Raw genomic sequence first — 16,178 nt, forward strand, 5'->3', positions numbered from 1 at the left:
CCTCCGTAGGGGAAAAGCAAGCGTCACACAGGTTTGACCGTAAAGTCTCAGGACCCTCCTGGAAATGGGACCTAGTCTAAAATTCAAAACAATCATGAGTAGCAAAATCTAGCATAAATGTACCCCCAAAAGGAATATAAGTTGGTTCCAAAGTTTGCATGTTTGAGATAGGATTCAAGTAGGAGTTTTCAGGACCATCCTGAATAATGAGACCTAGGTTTAAAGATTTTCATTAGATAACAAGATTTAGCGGAAGTCATACCTTTAGAAGATATAGTTTAGCTTTAAAACTCTCATTGGGGTTTAGCTTTCAAATTCTTATTGATATTTGGTAACATGATTCAGTTTTACCCTCACATATGTGCCCAGCTACCAAACTGGGGCAGAAAATTTTCTTTGTTTTGTCTATTTTGTTGAAATCAGGCACCCACCTGGAGAGCAAGGGAATACAATTCAAGCTTCAGTAATCAGGCGCCCACCTGGAGAGCAAGGGAATACAGTTCAAGTTTCAACAATCAGGAGCCCACCTGGAGAACAAGGGAATACAGTTCAAGCTTCAGCAATCAGGCGCCCACCTGGAGAGCAAGGGAATACAGTTCAAGTTTCAGCAATCAGGCGCCCACCTGGAGACAAGGGAATACAGTTCAAGTTTCAGCAATCAGGCGCCCACCTGGAGAGCAAGGGAATACAGTTCAAGTTTCAGCAATCAGGCGCCCACCTGGAGAGCAAGGGAATACAATTCAAGTTTCAGCAATCAGGCGCCCACCTGGAGAGCAAGGGAGTACAGTTCAAGTTTCAGCTTTCAAGTTCTTATTGATATTTGGTAACATGATTCAGTTCACACTCACATATGTGCCTAGCTACCAAACTGGGGCAGAAATTTTTCTTTGTTTTTGTCTATTTTTTTGAAATCAGGTGCCCACCTGGAGAGGAAGGGAATACAATTCAAGTTCAGTAGTCAGGAGACCACCTGGAGAGCACGGGAATACATTTCAAGTTCAGCAATCAGGCGCCCACCTTGAGAGCAAGGGAATACAGTTCAAGTTTCAGCAATCAGGAGCCCACCTGGAAAACAAGGGAATACAGTTCAAGTTTCAGCAATCAGGAGCCCACCTGGAGAGCAAGGGAATACAGTTCAAGTTTCAGCAATCAGGCGAGTACAGTTCAAGTTTCAGCAATCAGGCGCCCACCTGGAGAGCAAGGGAGTACAGTTCAAGTTTCAGCTTTCAAGTTCTTATTGATATTTGGTAACATGATTCAATTCACGCTCACATATGTGCCAAGCTACCAAACTGGGACAGAAATTTTTCTTTGTTTTTGTCTATTTTGTTGAAATCAGGCGCCCACCTTGAGAGCAAGGGAATACAATTCAAGTTCAGCAGTCAGAAGCCCACCTGAAGAGCACGGGAATACATTTCAAGTTCAGCAATCAGGCGCCCACCTGGAGAGCAAGGGAATACAATTCAAGTTTCAGCAATCAGGCGCCCACCTGGAGAGCAAAGGAGTACAGTTCAAGATCTAGCTTTCAAATTCTTAGTAATATTTGGTAAAATGATTCAGTTTACACTCACATATGTACCCAGCTACCAAGCTGGGAGCAAAATTTTTTTTTTTTGCTTTTGTCTATTTTGTTGAAATCAGGCGCCCACCTGGAGAGCACGGGAATACATTTCAAGTTCAGCAGTCAGGCGCCCACCTGAGGAGCACGGGAATACATTTCAAGTTCAGCAATCAGGCGCCAACCTAGAGAGCAAGGGAATACAGTTCAAGTTTCAGCAATCAGGCGACCACCTGGAGAGCAAGGGAATACAATTCAAGTTTCAGCAATCAGGCTCTCACCTGGAGAGCANTCAGGCGCCCACCTGGATAGCACGGGAATACAGTTCAAGTTTTTGGCAATCAGGCATCCACCTGAAGAAAAGGGAAAGCATCTCAGATTACAATTCAAGTCGGCAACAAAGGGACCTCACCAGGAGAACACAAGTCAACAAGGCAACAAGAACCACAAGTCAAGTTTGAAGATATAGATAGGGTTTTTATTGTAACGACCCGACCGGTTGTTTTGAGTACTAGCGCTCTGTTCAGCAGTCGGAGGCCATGAACAGCTTCATTTCAGGTATTATGACTTGTACGCCTGGTCGGAATTGAATTTCGGGAAGTCCAGAGTTGATTTGGGAAGAGAATTCTTATTTCGGAAGCTTAAAGTTGGGAGTATGAACTAAGATTGGAATTTTGATTAAACGACCTCGGAATCAGGATCGGAAGGTTCCAGCAGGTTCGTATGATGATTTCGGACTTGGGCGTANCTAAACATTTTCCAACTAAGTTTTGGTCTTCCTTGAAATTGTCTTTAAACAGTTCTGCAGTTTACTCTTTCCTTAAGTATTTCTAACTCTGGAACTCCTTTTATGGTTTATACTCATGATTCTCTTAAAACTTATTTCTAAACTGACTGCAGTCTGTACTTTCCGGCATTAGACTACTTTTCTAGAACCAGTACTTTCTAAATCACTCGCTTAAAATACCTTAAGGTCTGACAATTGGATCCAAGTTGCCTAATGTGGGCTTCCTGTCTAAACGTATGTATCGAACCAGTCCGCTCGCTGCTTAATTTTTAATTTTAAAGACCAAACCAGTATGTGTAAAGGCATGCTAAACTAGATGTTATCTGATTTACGGGGTTTATGTGAGCCTTACCTGTTTGTCTGTTCATTCCCCCTACTTGTTACTTGTTTTTGAATGTCGATTAGAATTTTTGTCCTTTAAACTCCATAAAGGCCCCCATCCCTTTATTCCCCTTTTAGGATTAGAAGTCCTAATGCCCCGGGACTGATAGCTTGGGACGGGTAATAGCATGCAATAGGCAAACGATACCATTCCTCGCTCCAATACCTTAACGGGGTGGGAAAGGGTAGACATGGAGATGATGATTACACGATAACACTATGCGTACAATTGAGTACCAGTGTTGTGCGAATGATCCATGTAATATATAAACCTAGGACCCCCCTCCCTCTTTATTAGTTTAACGATTTTCTGAATCTTAAAAAAGCTGTTGCACTTTTGACTTCTGTTTTTCACATAATTTTCAGATTGTTCGCACTAAGTACTTAACTTCTTCCTACTTGCACTTTTAACTAAACTGCTCCTTCCCTAAAATTCAACACTTTTTTTAACCTTTTGTGCTCCTTATTTGTAATAATTTTCTCGTATTTGCAATGCTTGCTTGTTCACTTGTTTGTTTGCATTCAAAGTCACAATTGTAGCATGGCCGGGAACCACACTAGTGGATCTTGAGGGGTGCCTAACACCTTCCCTTCGAGATAATTTCTAGCCCTTACCCAAACCCTGGTTCTTCATCTCAAATTCTTCCTTAAAGTGTCCTAATGCACTATAATCATTAGGTGGCGACTCTTCAAACTCCAAAAATCCAATTCTCGCAAGGGAATAGAGTTGTCCTCCCGAATGTCGTGAACCCGATTCCGCAAGGAAAAAGGGGGCGTCGACAGCATGGCGACTCTGCTGGGGATTCTTTAGGCTTTTACCATTGCATGCTATATGTGACTTTATTGCTTTCTTTTATTGCATTTGTTTAATGCCTTTATTTGAAACTGACTTGTTTCTTTTATTTCTTTTTCTTTAATTACTTTCATTTACCGCTTTCCACCAATACCGTTGTAATTTTTTGAGCAATTATTGTAAACTTTATTGTATGAACGTGAAAATACATGTCAATTTGTTTCATTCTTGTAAACTGCATCTTCAACATAATATTCCACTCGTGCCAAACAAATACTATAGCAACGCTTATAATGAGTAGTTGCGCTCTTCCAATACTATCACCCCTTAAATTTGGCAAAGGCATATTTGCGGTAAAACCAGTCGATCGGCGGTGCAGTCGACAGTTCCGTGCCTTTCCCTCTTGAGTTGTCCGCTCAAGGGTACCTGTCTAATACCCCAATAGAAACCTTACTCCGTTTAAACTGTACATGCATCATGGTCAAACCTAGCCGAGTCAGTTATGTTGTCCACATAATGACTCATTAGGATAGCCTTGTCCAAACTCCACCGGGTTTCCTTGAGACCCAAACGGACAACACCATACTCTGTGCATTTATTTGGAGAACTAAATGTTGTTAAATGCTAATTATTAATTTAAATAGTCGAGTCCGGTGGGGGGTATGGTCTTATCCCTTTTGTTTTGTAGAAAATGGAGAACAAGGTCCCCGACTTCGGTATGGTCAGTATGCTCTCACTCTTGCTGACGTGGTGGAGGAATCTCCCATCAAGTGACCAAATCAATGAATGGAAAGAGAGGGTCACCAAGGCTAGCGAAAAGTTGGAATATCTGGAATACAGTCTACTGGAATTGGAAGGAAAAGTAAGAAAAAGAGTCACCGACTGCCAGAATGCTGAGGGAAACGAAGGAGAACGCCTGGCAAAGGCATTTTTACTGGTGAACCTACGCGAGTTGGTGAAGCTGTTCGAGGGAGACGAAGATGCCAAATCTGGGGAAGATCCCTCTAGGACCAAGTAGTTAGGAGTCCTTTTATTCTTTATTTTTAATGTAATAAGGCCAATGGCCAATAGTGACATTTTACTTTCTATTATTTAGAGTCGTTTTGTATTTGTCTTATTTTATCAATTAAATGAGGCATTTAGCATTATAAGTTCTCCAAAACTATTTGACGCTAGGCCTACCTCGGGCACAACGAGGCACCAAAGTTATTGCACAATGTGTTTAAATACTGCAATATTTTTTTTCCTCATAACCTGCCCTAACTTGTTACCTTTTGTTTTTCTTTTATTTTCTATTCCCCTCCCCAAAGGTTAGTTCGTGCATTCTGGCATCATCATCATACTCCACAAGATCCAAGGGCCCTCCACCTCCTCCTCCTCCGAGTCCTATCCGGAACAAGAACAAAGGCAGAATGGGAGATCCGAGCGCCAGAAAGGAAATTGAGGTTCCTCAGGGTACCCCGGTTGCTAAGGAAACTGCTACCCAACTTGTGCAAAAATTATTAAAGTTCCAAGAAGAACTGGAGCAGGTTCGGAACTTGGCGAACCTGTCATTTTCTCTCACCGCTCCTGATGTCAACACCCAAAATCCCGCACCTCCACAAAACACCCCACAACCACAGATACAACCCACTCATACCCAACACTGCAACGCATGCCACACTCCGAACAACACTCCACTACTCATTCCCGAGCCACTGAACACCACAAATGACCATCTCCACAACACTCCTATTTACGTGGATACTGTACCCCATTATAATCAACCAATCTCAGGTGCACCTGAGTCTGATGACAAAGACTCCCTTATCAGGAACTTAGAAGCAGAACTCAAGAAATTTACCAGCCGAGTTCAGGGCGTGGAAGGTAACAAAGGTATCGAGGGGTTAAATTATGAAGACCTCTGCATTCAGCCAGATGTTGAACTTCCGGAGGGGTACAAACCTCCCAAGTCTGAAATGTTCGATGGAACAGGAGATCCCAGGGTCCACCTGAGGACATATTGCGATAAGCTGGTCGGAGTCGGAAAGGATGAGAAGATCCGTATGAAGCTCTTCATGAGAAGTCTGAAGGGGGATGCTTTATCCTGGTACATACGCCAGGACCCCAAGAAATGGACAAGCTGGGTAGGCATGGCCTCAGATTTCATGGATAGATTCCGATTCAATACGGAGAATGCACCGGATGTATTCTACATCCAGAATTTGAAGAAGAAATCTACCGAAATATTCCGCGAGTATGCTACTCGTTGGAGGTCAGAAGCTGCAAAGGTCAGGCCTGCCCTAGAAGAAGAACAGATGAACAGGTTCTTCGTCCGGGCTCAAGATCCCCAATATTATGAGAGGTTGATGCTAATCGAGGGTCAGAAGTTCTCCGATATCATCAAACTGGGAGAAAGAATCGAAGAAGGCATTAAGAATGGTATGGTTACTAATCTTGAAGCATTACAGGCCACCAATAAGGCTTTACAGTCCGGTGGCACGTCCAAGAAGAAAGATGTGAGTGCCGTAATGGTCGCACAGGGAGCCAAATCACCACTAATATACCACACCTACCCATCACCTCCACTTACATATCAGCCTATCCCGAATTACCAAGCACCCGCACCCTCCTATCCAAATCCACCTCCCGTCTACCAATCATCTCCACCTCTCACCTATCAACCCACCTCACCCAGATACTCTCAACCAGCACCTATCTACCAAGCTTATAATGCTCAACCCTCTCATTACCTCCCACCCGCTAAAATTTCCCCAGACCTAGGCCAAATTTCGACCGCAGACCTCCCAGACAATGCACAGCCATCGCTGAACCAATTGATCAGATGTACGAGAGACTTAAAACTGCTGGTTACGTCACCCCTATCCCAACCATAACTCCAGAGAATCATTCCCAGAGGGTCAACCCTAATAAGACCCGTGCGTATCATTCCGACATGAAGGGACACACCCTCGACGAGTGCCGCTCATTGAAGGACAAGATTCAAACCCTGATCAACAATAAGGTCATCGTAGCAAAGGAGCATGCTCCTAATGTTCGTAACAACCCCCTGCCTGACCACAAAGTTGGGAACATTCACATGATCGAGATCGAAGATGATTGGGACCCCAAAGGGTCGATAGGTTTGATTGCTGAAGGTGATGAACCAAAGAAACCAGCGGTTACACTTAGCCCAATTGTTGTACAGAATCAACCCTCCAGGGACGATGAAGTAAACATGTCTATACCTCTCGAATTTGAAGCGCCTCCTTCTGCAAAGGCGCCCGGGCCAATTGAGGTTGAATTTGGAGTTCCAAAAGCACCTGCACCCTTTGAAGTTGTGTTACCCGCAAGGGTACCTATTCCTGTGGCAATGTCAGACATAACACCATTCCACTCAAATGACATACCATGGGATTACACTGCCGAAGCTAGGAGGAAAGGAAAGACCAAGACAGGAGAAACAATTGCTGCACAAGGAATGACCAGAACAGGGAGGATTTATACCCCAGAACACTTAGCTGAGTCCAGTAAGCAAGCCTCGAGACGGTCTATTGAAACTGGGCCAACGATCTTTGGAGGAAAATACAAGCTAAGGAGTACTCGGTCGTTGAGCAATTATACAAAACACCAGCACAGATCTCCATCCTAGCTCTTCTACAGAGCTCTGACGCTCACAAGAATGCCTTAATGAAGATACTGAGCGAAGCTTATGTGCCCAGCAACATAACTGGAGGCGAAATGGCAAATATGGTAGGACAAGTGCTGGAAAGCCATAAAATCACCTTCCACGAAGATGAGCTGCCACCGGAAGGACTGAGCCACAACAAGGCACTCCACATCACCGTCCAATACGAGGATTATTTCATCACTAGAGTCCTGATCGATGGAGGATCCAGCCTCAACATCTGTCCGCTGATAACTCTCAGAACCTTGGGAAAAAGCCTGCACAAAATCAAAGATGGGGCTATCAATGTCAAGGCCTTCGATGGGTCCCAAAGGGCTACTATTGGAGAAATCAGCCTATGCTTGCAAATGGAGCCAACATGGTTCGACGTCGACTTTCAAGTGATAGACGTCCCGGCATCCTACAACTTGCTGTTAGGACGGCCCTGGATCCATGCCGTTGGAGCCATAGCATCGACCCTGCATCAGGCAGTGAAATTCGAATGGAATCACCAGGAGGTGATTATTCATGGCGATGGTAGTAACCCCATGTATAGTCGCCAGACCATCCCAATAATTGGAGGCAGAAGGAGGAGAATAGGCGGAGAAACATACCACCACATTGAAAGGGTCAACACTGTAGACAAGGATAAGTGGTGGGATAACAAGATTGAAAGTATCCTGAAGTGGTGTGGGTACGAGCCTGGAAAGGGACTCGGCAAAAACCTCCAGGGGATCACTAAGCCCATCAAACTAAAGAAGCATGGTACTACATTTGGCTTAGGGTACGGTTATACTTGGGAAGAATTCCAGAACTGGTCGCCACCATGGTGCGGCCCCTACTATCCATTGGAGCTTCCGATACCTAGCCTAGAGCAGACCTTCCAACCGGGAGATACTATATATGGGTCAGAAGAAGATGAAGCATTGGCAGCCATGAAGAATCTGTTTCTGGAGAATGATGATATGGATCGCTGTGCTCTTTTCGAGGAGGAAGTGGAGGAAGGCCCTTCCATACAAGCGGTGAACCGAGGAGACCGCCTCAGCAATTGGTCAATTAGAATCGTCAGGGCCCGGAAAGCTTCGGGGTAGCAAGGCTAAACAAAAGCACCATGCATCTCATTTTACTTTTTACTAGCTGATTTTTTTTTCCGGATTGTCTTTAATTTTGAAAAGAGCTCTGATGTTCCAAACAATAATGAATTTAATCAAAGCATTTCAGTTTATCATATATCTCGCTCTTATTCTTTTCTCTATCATTTACTCTATTTTCACACAGCATTACTATTACTTACTTTGATGATGAACCAACGATTGTGACTTGCAACGAAACAACGCAGCAAAAGGATATGGATTCAGAAGAGGATGATATACCAGAAGAGGTCGTCAGAGAGGTTGAGAATTTTGAGAATAGACCTAAGTCTAACCTGGAAGAAACTGAGGTCGTTAATTTGGGAGATACAGAAAATGTCAAAGAAACTCGCATCAGTGTTCACCTGTCACCATCAGAAAAGGAAGAATACACAGAATTTTTAAAGGAATATGAGGACATATTCGCCTGGTCGTATGATGATATGACTGGTCTCAGCACGTCCATTGTAGCTCACAAACTGCCAACAGATCCAGCCTGTTCGCCGGTAAAACAGAAGCTCAGGAAATCCAAACCCGACATGAGTTTGAAAATCAAAGAAGAGGTTACTAAGCAAGTCAAAGATAAGGTTATCAGAGTGGTAGAGTATCCGACATGGTTAGCCAACATTGTGCCAGTACCAAAGAAAGATGGGAAAGTTAGAGTTTGTGTCGACTACTGGGATCTTAACCGGGCCAGTCCCAAAGATGACTTCCCCTTGCCGAACATACACATTCTTATCGACAACTGCGCCAAGAATGAGTTGCAGTCCTTTGTTGATTGTTTCGCCAGATATCATCAGATATGGATGGACGAGGAAGATGCAGAGAAAACGGCTTTCATCACGCCGTGGGGAATGTATTGTTACAAAATGATGCCATTTCGGTTGAAGAATGCTGGCGCCACCTATATGAGAGCCATGACTACTATCTTTCACGACATGATACACAAGGAGATTGAAGTATATGTGAACGATGTCATCATCAAATCCAAGAAAGCCACTGATCATATGGAAGACCTGAGAAAGTTCTTCAACAGATTGAGGAAGTACAATCTGAAACTGAATCCCGCCAAGTGTGCATTCGGGGTTCCTGCTGGATAATTACTAGGTTCCATCGTGAGTCGTCGAGGAATAGAATTGGACCCATCAAAGGTCAAAGCCATTCAAGAATTTCCACCGCCAAAGAACAAGAAGGACGTAATGAGTTTCCTGGGGAGGCTCAACTATATCAGCCGGTTCATAGCTCAGTCCACAGTCATTTATGAACCCATCTTTAAGATGTTGAAGAAAGACGCTGCTACTAAGTGGACTGAAGATTATCAGAAAGCCTTTGACAGAATCAAGGAATACCTGTCAACGCCGCCAGTCTTGGTTCTGCCCGAGCCAGGAAAGCCTCTATTGCTTTATCTTGCGGTTTTGGATGGAGCGTTCGGTTGTGTTATGGGACAACATGATGAAACGGGGAGAAAGGAGCAAGCCATCTACTATCTCAGTAAGAAGTTCACCCCGTACGAGGCCCGGTATTCTTTATTGGAGCGCACCTGTTGTGCTCTGACTTGGGTAGCTCAGAAATTGAGGCATTATTTCTGTGCCTACACTACTTATCTCATATCAAGGATGGACCCGCTGAAGTATATCTTCCAGAAGCCCATGCCCACTGGCAAGCTCGCCAAGTGGCAAATCCTACTAAGTGAATTCGACATTGTTTAAGTAACTCAGAAAGCAATCAAGGACCAAGCCATAGCAGACCACCTTGCTGAGAATCCTGTCCACGGAGAATACGAACCCCTGAAAACGTATTTTCCTGATGAAGAAGTGTCCTTTGTAGGAGAAGATATTGCAGAATCCTACGAGGGTTGGACGTTGTTTTTCGACGGAGCTGCAAATTTCAAAGGAGTTGGCATAGGAGCAGTCCTAGTATCAGAAACCGGCCAGCACTACTCGGTATCCACCAAGCTCAGATTCCCTTGCACCAACAACATGGCCGAATACGAAGCCTGCATCCTGGGGCTCAAGATTGCCATTGACATGAACATTCAGGAGCTGTTAGTGATCGGGGATTCAGACTTGCTCATACATCAGGTTCGAGAAGAATGGGCAACTAAGAACTCCAAGATACTCCCCTACTTGCATCACATACAAGAGTTAAGGAAAAGATTCACAAAAACGGAATTTCAACATGTCCCCAGGGTCCAAAACGAGTTCGCTGACGCACTAGCTACTTTATCATCCATGATCCAGCATCCAGACACAAATTCATTGATCCCATCCCAGTAAAGATCTATGATCAGCCAGCTTATTGTGCTCACATTGAGGAAGAAGAGGACGGAAAACCATGGTTCCACGACATCAAGGAGTACTTGACAACAGGAGAATATCTAGAACTTGCCAACGCCACTCAGAAGCGCACACTTCGGAGATTATCCAACAACTTCTTTCATAGTGGGGGAATCCTGTATAGGAGGACTCCCGATTTGGGTTTACTAAGGTGTGTCGAAGCAAAAGAAGCATCCAAACTATTGGACGAAGTGCACGCAGGGACCTGCAGGCCGCAAAGAAGATACTCTGAGCAGGATATTTTTGGATGACTATGGAAACAGACTGTATCCAGTATGTTCGCAAATGCCATCGCTGTCAGATACATGCAGACATGATAAAGGTGCCTCCAAACGAGCTTACTGCAACAAGCTCACCGTGGTCATTCGCCGCCTGGGGAATGGATGTTATTGGACCAATTGAGCCTGCCGCATCAAACGGGCACAGGTCTATCCTGGTGGCAATTGATTATTTTACCAAATGGGTTAAAGCAGCGTCATACAGGGCAGTGACTAAGAAAGTTGTGGCAGATTTCGTCCGTGACCTTATTGTTTGCCGATTCGGGATTCCAGAGTCAATCATCACTAATAGTGGTTCCAATCTCAACAGCGACTTGATGAAAGCCATGTGCGAGTCATTCAAGACCAAACACAAGAATTCTACAACCTACAGGCCTCAGATGAATGGAGCTGTAGAGGCAGCCAACAAAAATATCAAGAAGATATTAAGGAAGATGGTCGAAAGTCACAAACAATGGCATGAGAAATTATCATTCGCCCTACTGGGATACCGCACCACGGTCCGCACATCAATCGGAGCAACTCCCTACATGCTGGTTTATGGTACAAAGGCGGTCATCCCCGTCGAGGTAGAGATTCCCTCTTTGAGGATCATACAAGAAGCAGAGTTGGACGACGCAAAATGGGTAAAAGGTCGCTACGAGCAGTTAGCCCTTATATATGGGAAAAGGATGAATGCAGTTTGCCACAGTCAGTTGTATCAGAACATAATGTCCAGAGCCTTCAACAAAAGAGTTAAGCCAAGGAAGTTTACACCGAGGCAGCTGGTGTTGAAGAAAATATTCCCACATCAAGATGAAGTCAAGGGGAAATTCTCTCCCAACTGGCAAGGTCCGTACATGGTTCACCGGGTTCTAACTAGAGGAGCCCTTATTCTTGCAGAAATGGATGGAGAAGTTTGGCCAAAGCCAATCAATTCAGATGCAGTGAAACAATACTATGTGTAACCACTTATGATTTCTTATGATGATGTAGTTTGAACTACGCCTGACCTGATTCCCGTTTAAGAGGGGATACGTAGGCAGCCCTATGGGTTCGGTCACAATTTAATAAAAATTCCATTTTTCCTCCCTGCTATTGGAACTGGGACAGAATTTTGAGGAGGACCCTCAAAACTCCGAAGTTAGTTTTCAGCCATTCATCGCCAGGAATGTCACCTCAGTAAACTGGGGCAGAATTTTGAGGAGGACCCTCAAAATTCTGAAGTTGATTTTTTTTAGCCGTTCAGCGCAGCCGTCAGAAGCGCCAGCCCAGTAAATAGGGGCAGAATTTTGAGGAGGACCCTCAAAATTCCGGAGCAAGAAAGGTTGCAATGTCTCGAACCACGTCGCAGTCGTTGGTTCATCTAAAGAAAACTATTTTCTACTTACGTTATATTTACTAAATCATGCATAACTATTGTTCGAATTGCCGTTGTTTAGCAACGCTACCCTAATGATACGCAACGCCGGAAGCCAGGGGAAAACGAACTAGCCATTCCCCCTTACGAAACTCACGATTTTTCTTTGGACGCAGGCACCAGACTAATAATATCGTCAGGTATATTTATGCACGCATACTTTCTCAAGAACGCAACCTCTCAGAATCATCACTTGTTCGTAATTGCTATCCATGCACAACCTCCCCAGCAGTCACGATATCAGCTAAGAAGTCTCACTACTACTCGTCCTTTTACATTCTCGCATTGCATAAGGCTACCTTTCTGCCTTTCGAGACTAAGCACTGTCTCCATCTGCATTATCTGCATTGCATAAGGCTACCTTTCTGCCTTTCGAGACTAAGCACTGTCTCCATCTGCATTATCCGCATTGCATAAGGCTACCTTTCTGCCTTTCGAGACTAAGCACTGTCTCCATCCTGCATTTTCTTGCATTGCATAAGGCTACCTTTCTGCCTTTCGAGACTAAGCACTGTCTCCATCTGCATTATATGCACTGCATAAGGCTACCTTTCTGCCTTTCGAGACTAAGAACTGTCTCTATCCTGCATTTTCTTGCATTGCATAAGGCTACCTTTCTGCCTTTTGAGACTAAGCGCTGTCTCCATCTGCATGGCTGAAATATCGCCACCTCTATTTGCATCGGCTGAAATACCGCCATCTTCATTCAAATCTTGCATGGCTAAAACACCGCCAATTTTTGTTTAAATCCCTATTGGCTGAAACGTCGCCATTTATAATCACCCTTCTTTATCGGTTGAAGTATCGCCAACTTTATTTAATTCTCGGTATCGACAGAAATAACGCCATTTACGTTTCTACATCAACTAAAACGTCGCTGCTTTATTTAAATTTTTTGTCGGCTGAGATATCGCCATTTACATTTTGCTACATCGGCTGAAACATCGCCTGCTTATTTTTAACTTCTGTCGGCTGAAATATCGCCATTTACATTTTTTACATCAGCTGAAACATCGCTGTTTTATTTAAATTTTTGTCGGCTGAAATATCGCCATTTACATTTTTGTGCACCGGCTGAAATACTGCCAAATCTTGCATTTCATGGGCTGAAATACCGCCAAATCTTGCATTTCATGGGCTGAAACGCCGCCAAACTGTCCGAGGGCATCATTGTTCGGAGGCATCATCTTCATAGCCCGAGAACACCATGCCATGGCACGAGGACCCGCTTTATATCCTGCACATCATTATTCAAAGGCATCATGGTTCAGAGGCATCATTATCATAGCCCGAGAACATCATTTCACAGCCTTCGAATCCTTTAATTTTGCGCTTCATGGACCAGGACATCATGGTCCGAGGACGTCATCCTAACCGTCCAAAGACAGCATTCATGGTCCAATGGGAACTTGCATCAAGTTTAAATTTATGCACGATATACGCCCGTATTGCTCACTTGCAGGTACACCGGCCAGCAACGGCCGCCTCAGCAGGAGCGATCCCGCTCCAGTTCCCGCAGCCGATCAAACTTCAAATACTTCTTGCCACCCTAAACATCGTGTCTGTCTCTTTCGAATCTCCATCGGCATGTTCCGTCAATGGTTCCTGAACTACATACGGCCAGATTCCTGTAAAACCAGGGATATGTAGGCAGCTCGGAAACCAGAGCTCGGTCAAATTCTTTTCAAATTGCCGCTTCCGGTCAAAATTGGCCATTATATCTTTACCCGACAACTCTTCCATCCTTCCCGGGTAAAGAGGGGCACCTGTTGATACCCAATTCTTCCCTAGTAATTTTATACTCAAAATACTTCCAAAATAGCATATATGTGCATATATAAGCACACCCAAGAGTTCTGGCATTTTTAATGATTTTCAAACCAATTCATTGCCTATTTTAATACAACTAAATCCAATAATTATTCCCAAAATTATCATTTGGCGAATAATTCATTTTTATTCTCACATTTGCACCAAAATATAATTAAGGTGATTTTTGCATATTTTTACAAATTTATTTGGTATTTTTAAAGCTAAATTGCATATAATTGCAATTATAGCATGTTTTGTGATTAATAGTATTTTATAATTACAAAATTAGTTCCAGTATTTTTAAGTTAATATTTATGTAATATTTGTTTACTCAGTATTTTTAATTTATTTTTAAAACGATCATTGCTATTTTTATAAAATAAAACGGGGGAAAAGTGGCTATTTAAAATCTGGCCTCAATTTCATTTCAATTACAGCCCAATTTGCACCCCAATTCAACCCAATCCCAACCCCCAAATCAATTTAAACCCGATTACTTGATCCAATCGCCCAAACCCGCCCGTTTTCTTTTAAAAATCTGAGCCATTGATCATTTTGATCAACGGCCCAGATCTCTTCTTTCCTTTTTAATTCCAAACGACCCCTAAACCCTACCCCATTCTTTCAGAAGCGCCGCCTCTAACTCCTCTCTTCTCTTAAACGCTCTCGAGCTCTCTCGAAACCCTAATCGCTCTCTGCCACCTCCAACCCCAAATCCACCGGAATCTATGGTTGTTCTAACCATGGACGGCCTATTCTCACCCCCTACTGCTCTCACGTGCTTGATACCTGAAGGTTCGAGGCCAGACCTCGAAGGTCCTCACTCAGACCTTCATCGATTCGAAGTCTCCAGCCATCTCCGGCCTTGCTCCGGCGTGTCTTAGCCTCCTGAGCCTGATTCCGACCTTATCGACTCCGGATTTGATCTTATCTCTTCCAAGCCTTTCTCGTTTCTAGGGTTCTCAGAAACCCTAGCCTATTCCAGGTTCTTTTCGTTATTGTTCGGANGTTTCTAGGGTTCTCAGAAACCCTAGCCTATTCGAGGTTCTTTTTCATTTATTTGTTCGGATCTGTGCTCGACTGTGCTATATGTGATGTTTTAAACGTTTTCCCCGATTATCCTTTTTAAAATCTTTTGATTTCAAACTAGGGTTTCTGAGTCTGTTTGTTAATATTTTGTTCGATTCATTTGTTTATCATCTCTAAGTTTGATTGGTGTTGAAAATCTAATTTTTGGAGATTTGTTTGAGTTTCTGAGTCTATCTGTTTGATTTACTTTGTTTGCACCTGATTAGTGTCGAAAACCCTAATTTTGGGGGTTTATTCGAGCTTCTGAGATTGTTTGTTTGTTTTACTTTTTTATCGCCTCTAAACTCGATTGATTTCGAAAAACCTAGTTTCTTCGGGGTTTACTCAAGTTCCTGAAGTTTACTTGTGCGATTCTCCTATTTGAAATTGTTCTACTTTATTTGAAGGTTTCAGCATCTCTTTGTGTGATTCTTTTGATTATGCTTTCTTACTATCTGTCAAACTCGATTATGTTTTCAGAAAGGTTTTCACCTAACCTTTTGCATGCTTCTGATCTTTTCTCTCTTACTAAGCCAACGAAATTTGACCTGCATGACTATCATGCTATTACTGTATGCTACCTCTCCTTGCCATATCTTTGCCTCACATGTCTATTACTTATGCACCTCATTTATATACTGAGTCCCTTCCGTGATTGATTTTCAAATTCGTGATTGATTTTCAAAACTTCTCCTTGTGCAGTTCTGATTTTTTACTCGCCCGTTAAGGGTTAGTTGATTCTCCTTCTTTGTTTGGCCTTACCAGATCCTTTCCAAAATAAGTACACTCCTGTATTTAGACTTAATCCCCTACTATATGGTTTTACCGCTCCTTTTATGGCAACAATAATTCTGCTTACAAATTGATTTTCTTTCCTTATATTAATCCTGAAGTGCCCGTTGAGCAGTTATCCCTTGATTAAAGGAAAAACCTGCGTTAATTGATTTTGACTGTGATTATTTCCATGTTTGTGTTGAAACTGTATTTTTT

This window comes from Nicotiana attenuata, unplaced genomic scaffold, assembly GCF_001879085.1.
Source record: "Nicotiana attenuata strain UT unplaced genomic scaffold, NIATTr2, whole genome shotgun sequence".
NCBI classification, from domain to species: Eukaryota; Viridiplantae; Streptophyta; class Magnoliopsida; order Solanales; family Solanaceae; genus Nicotiana; species Nicotiana attenuata.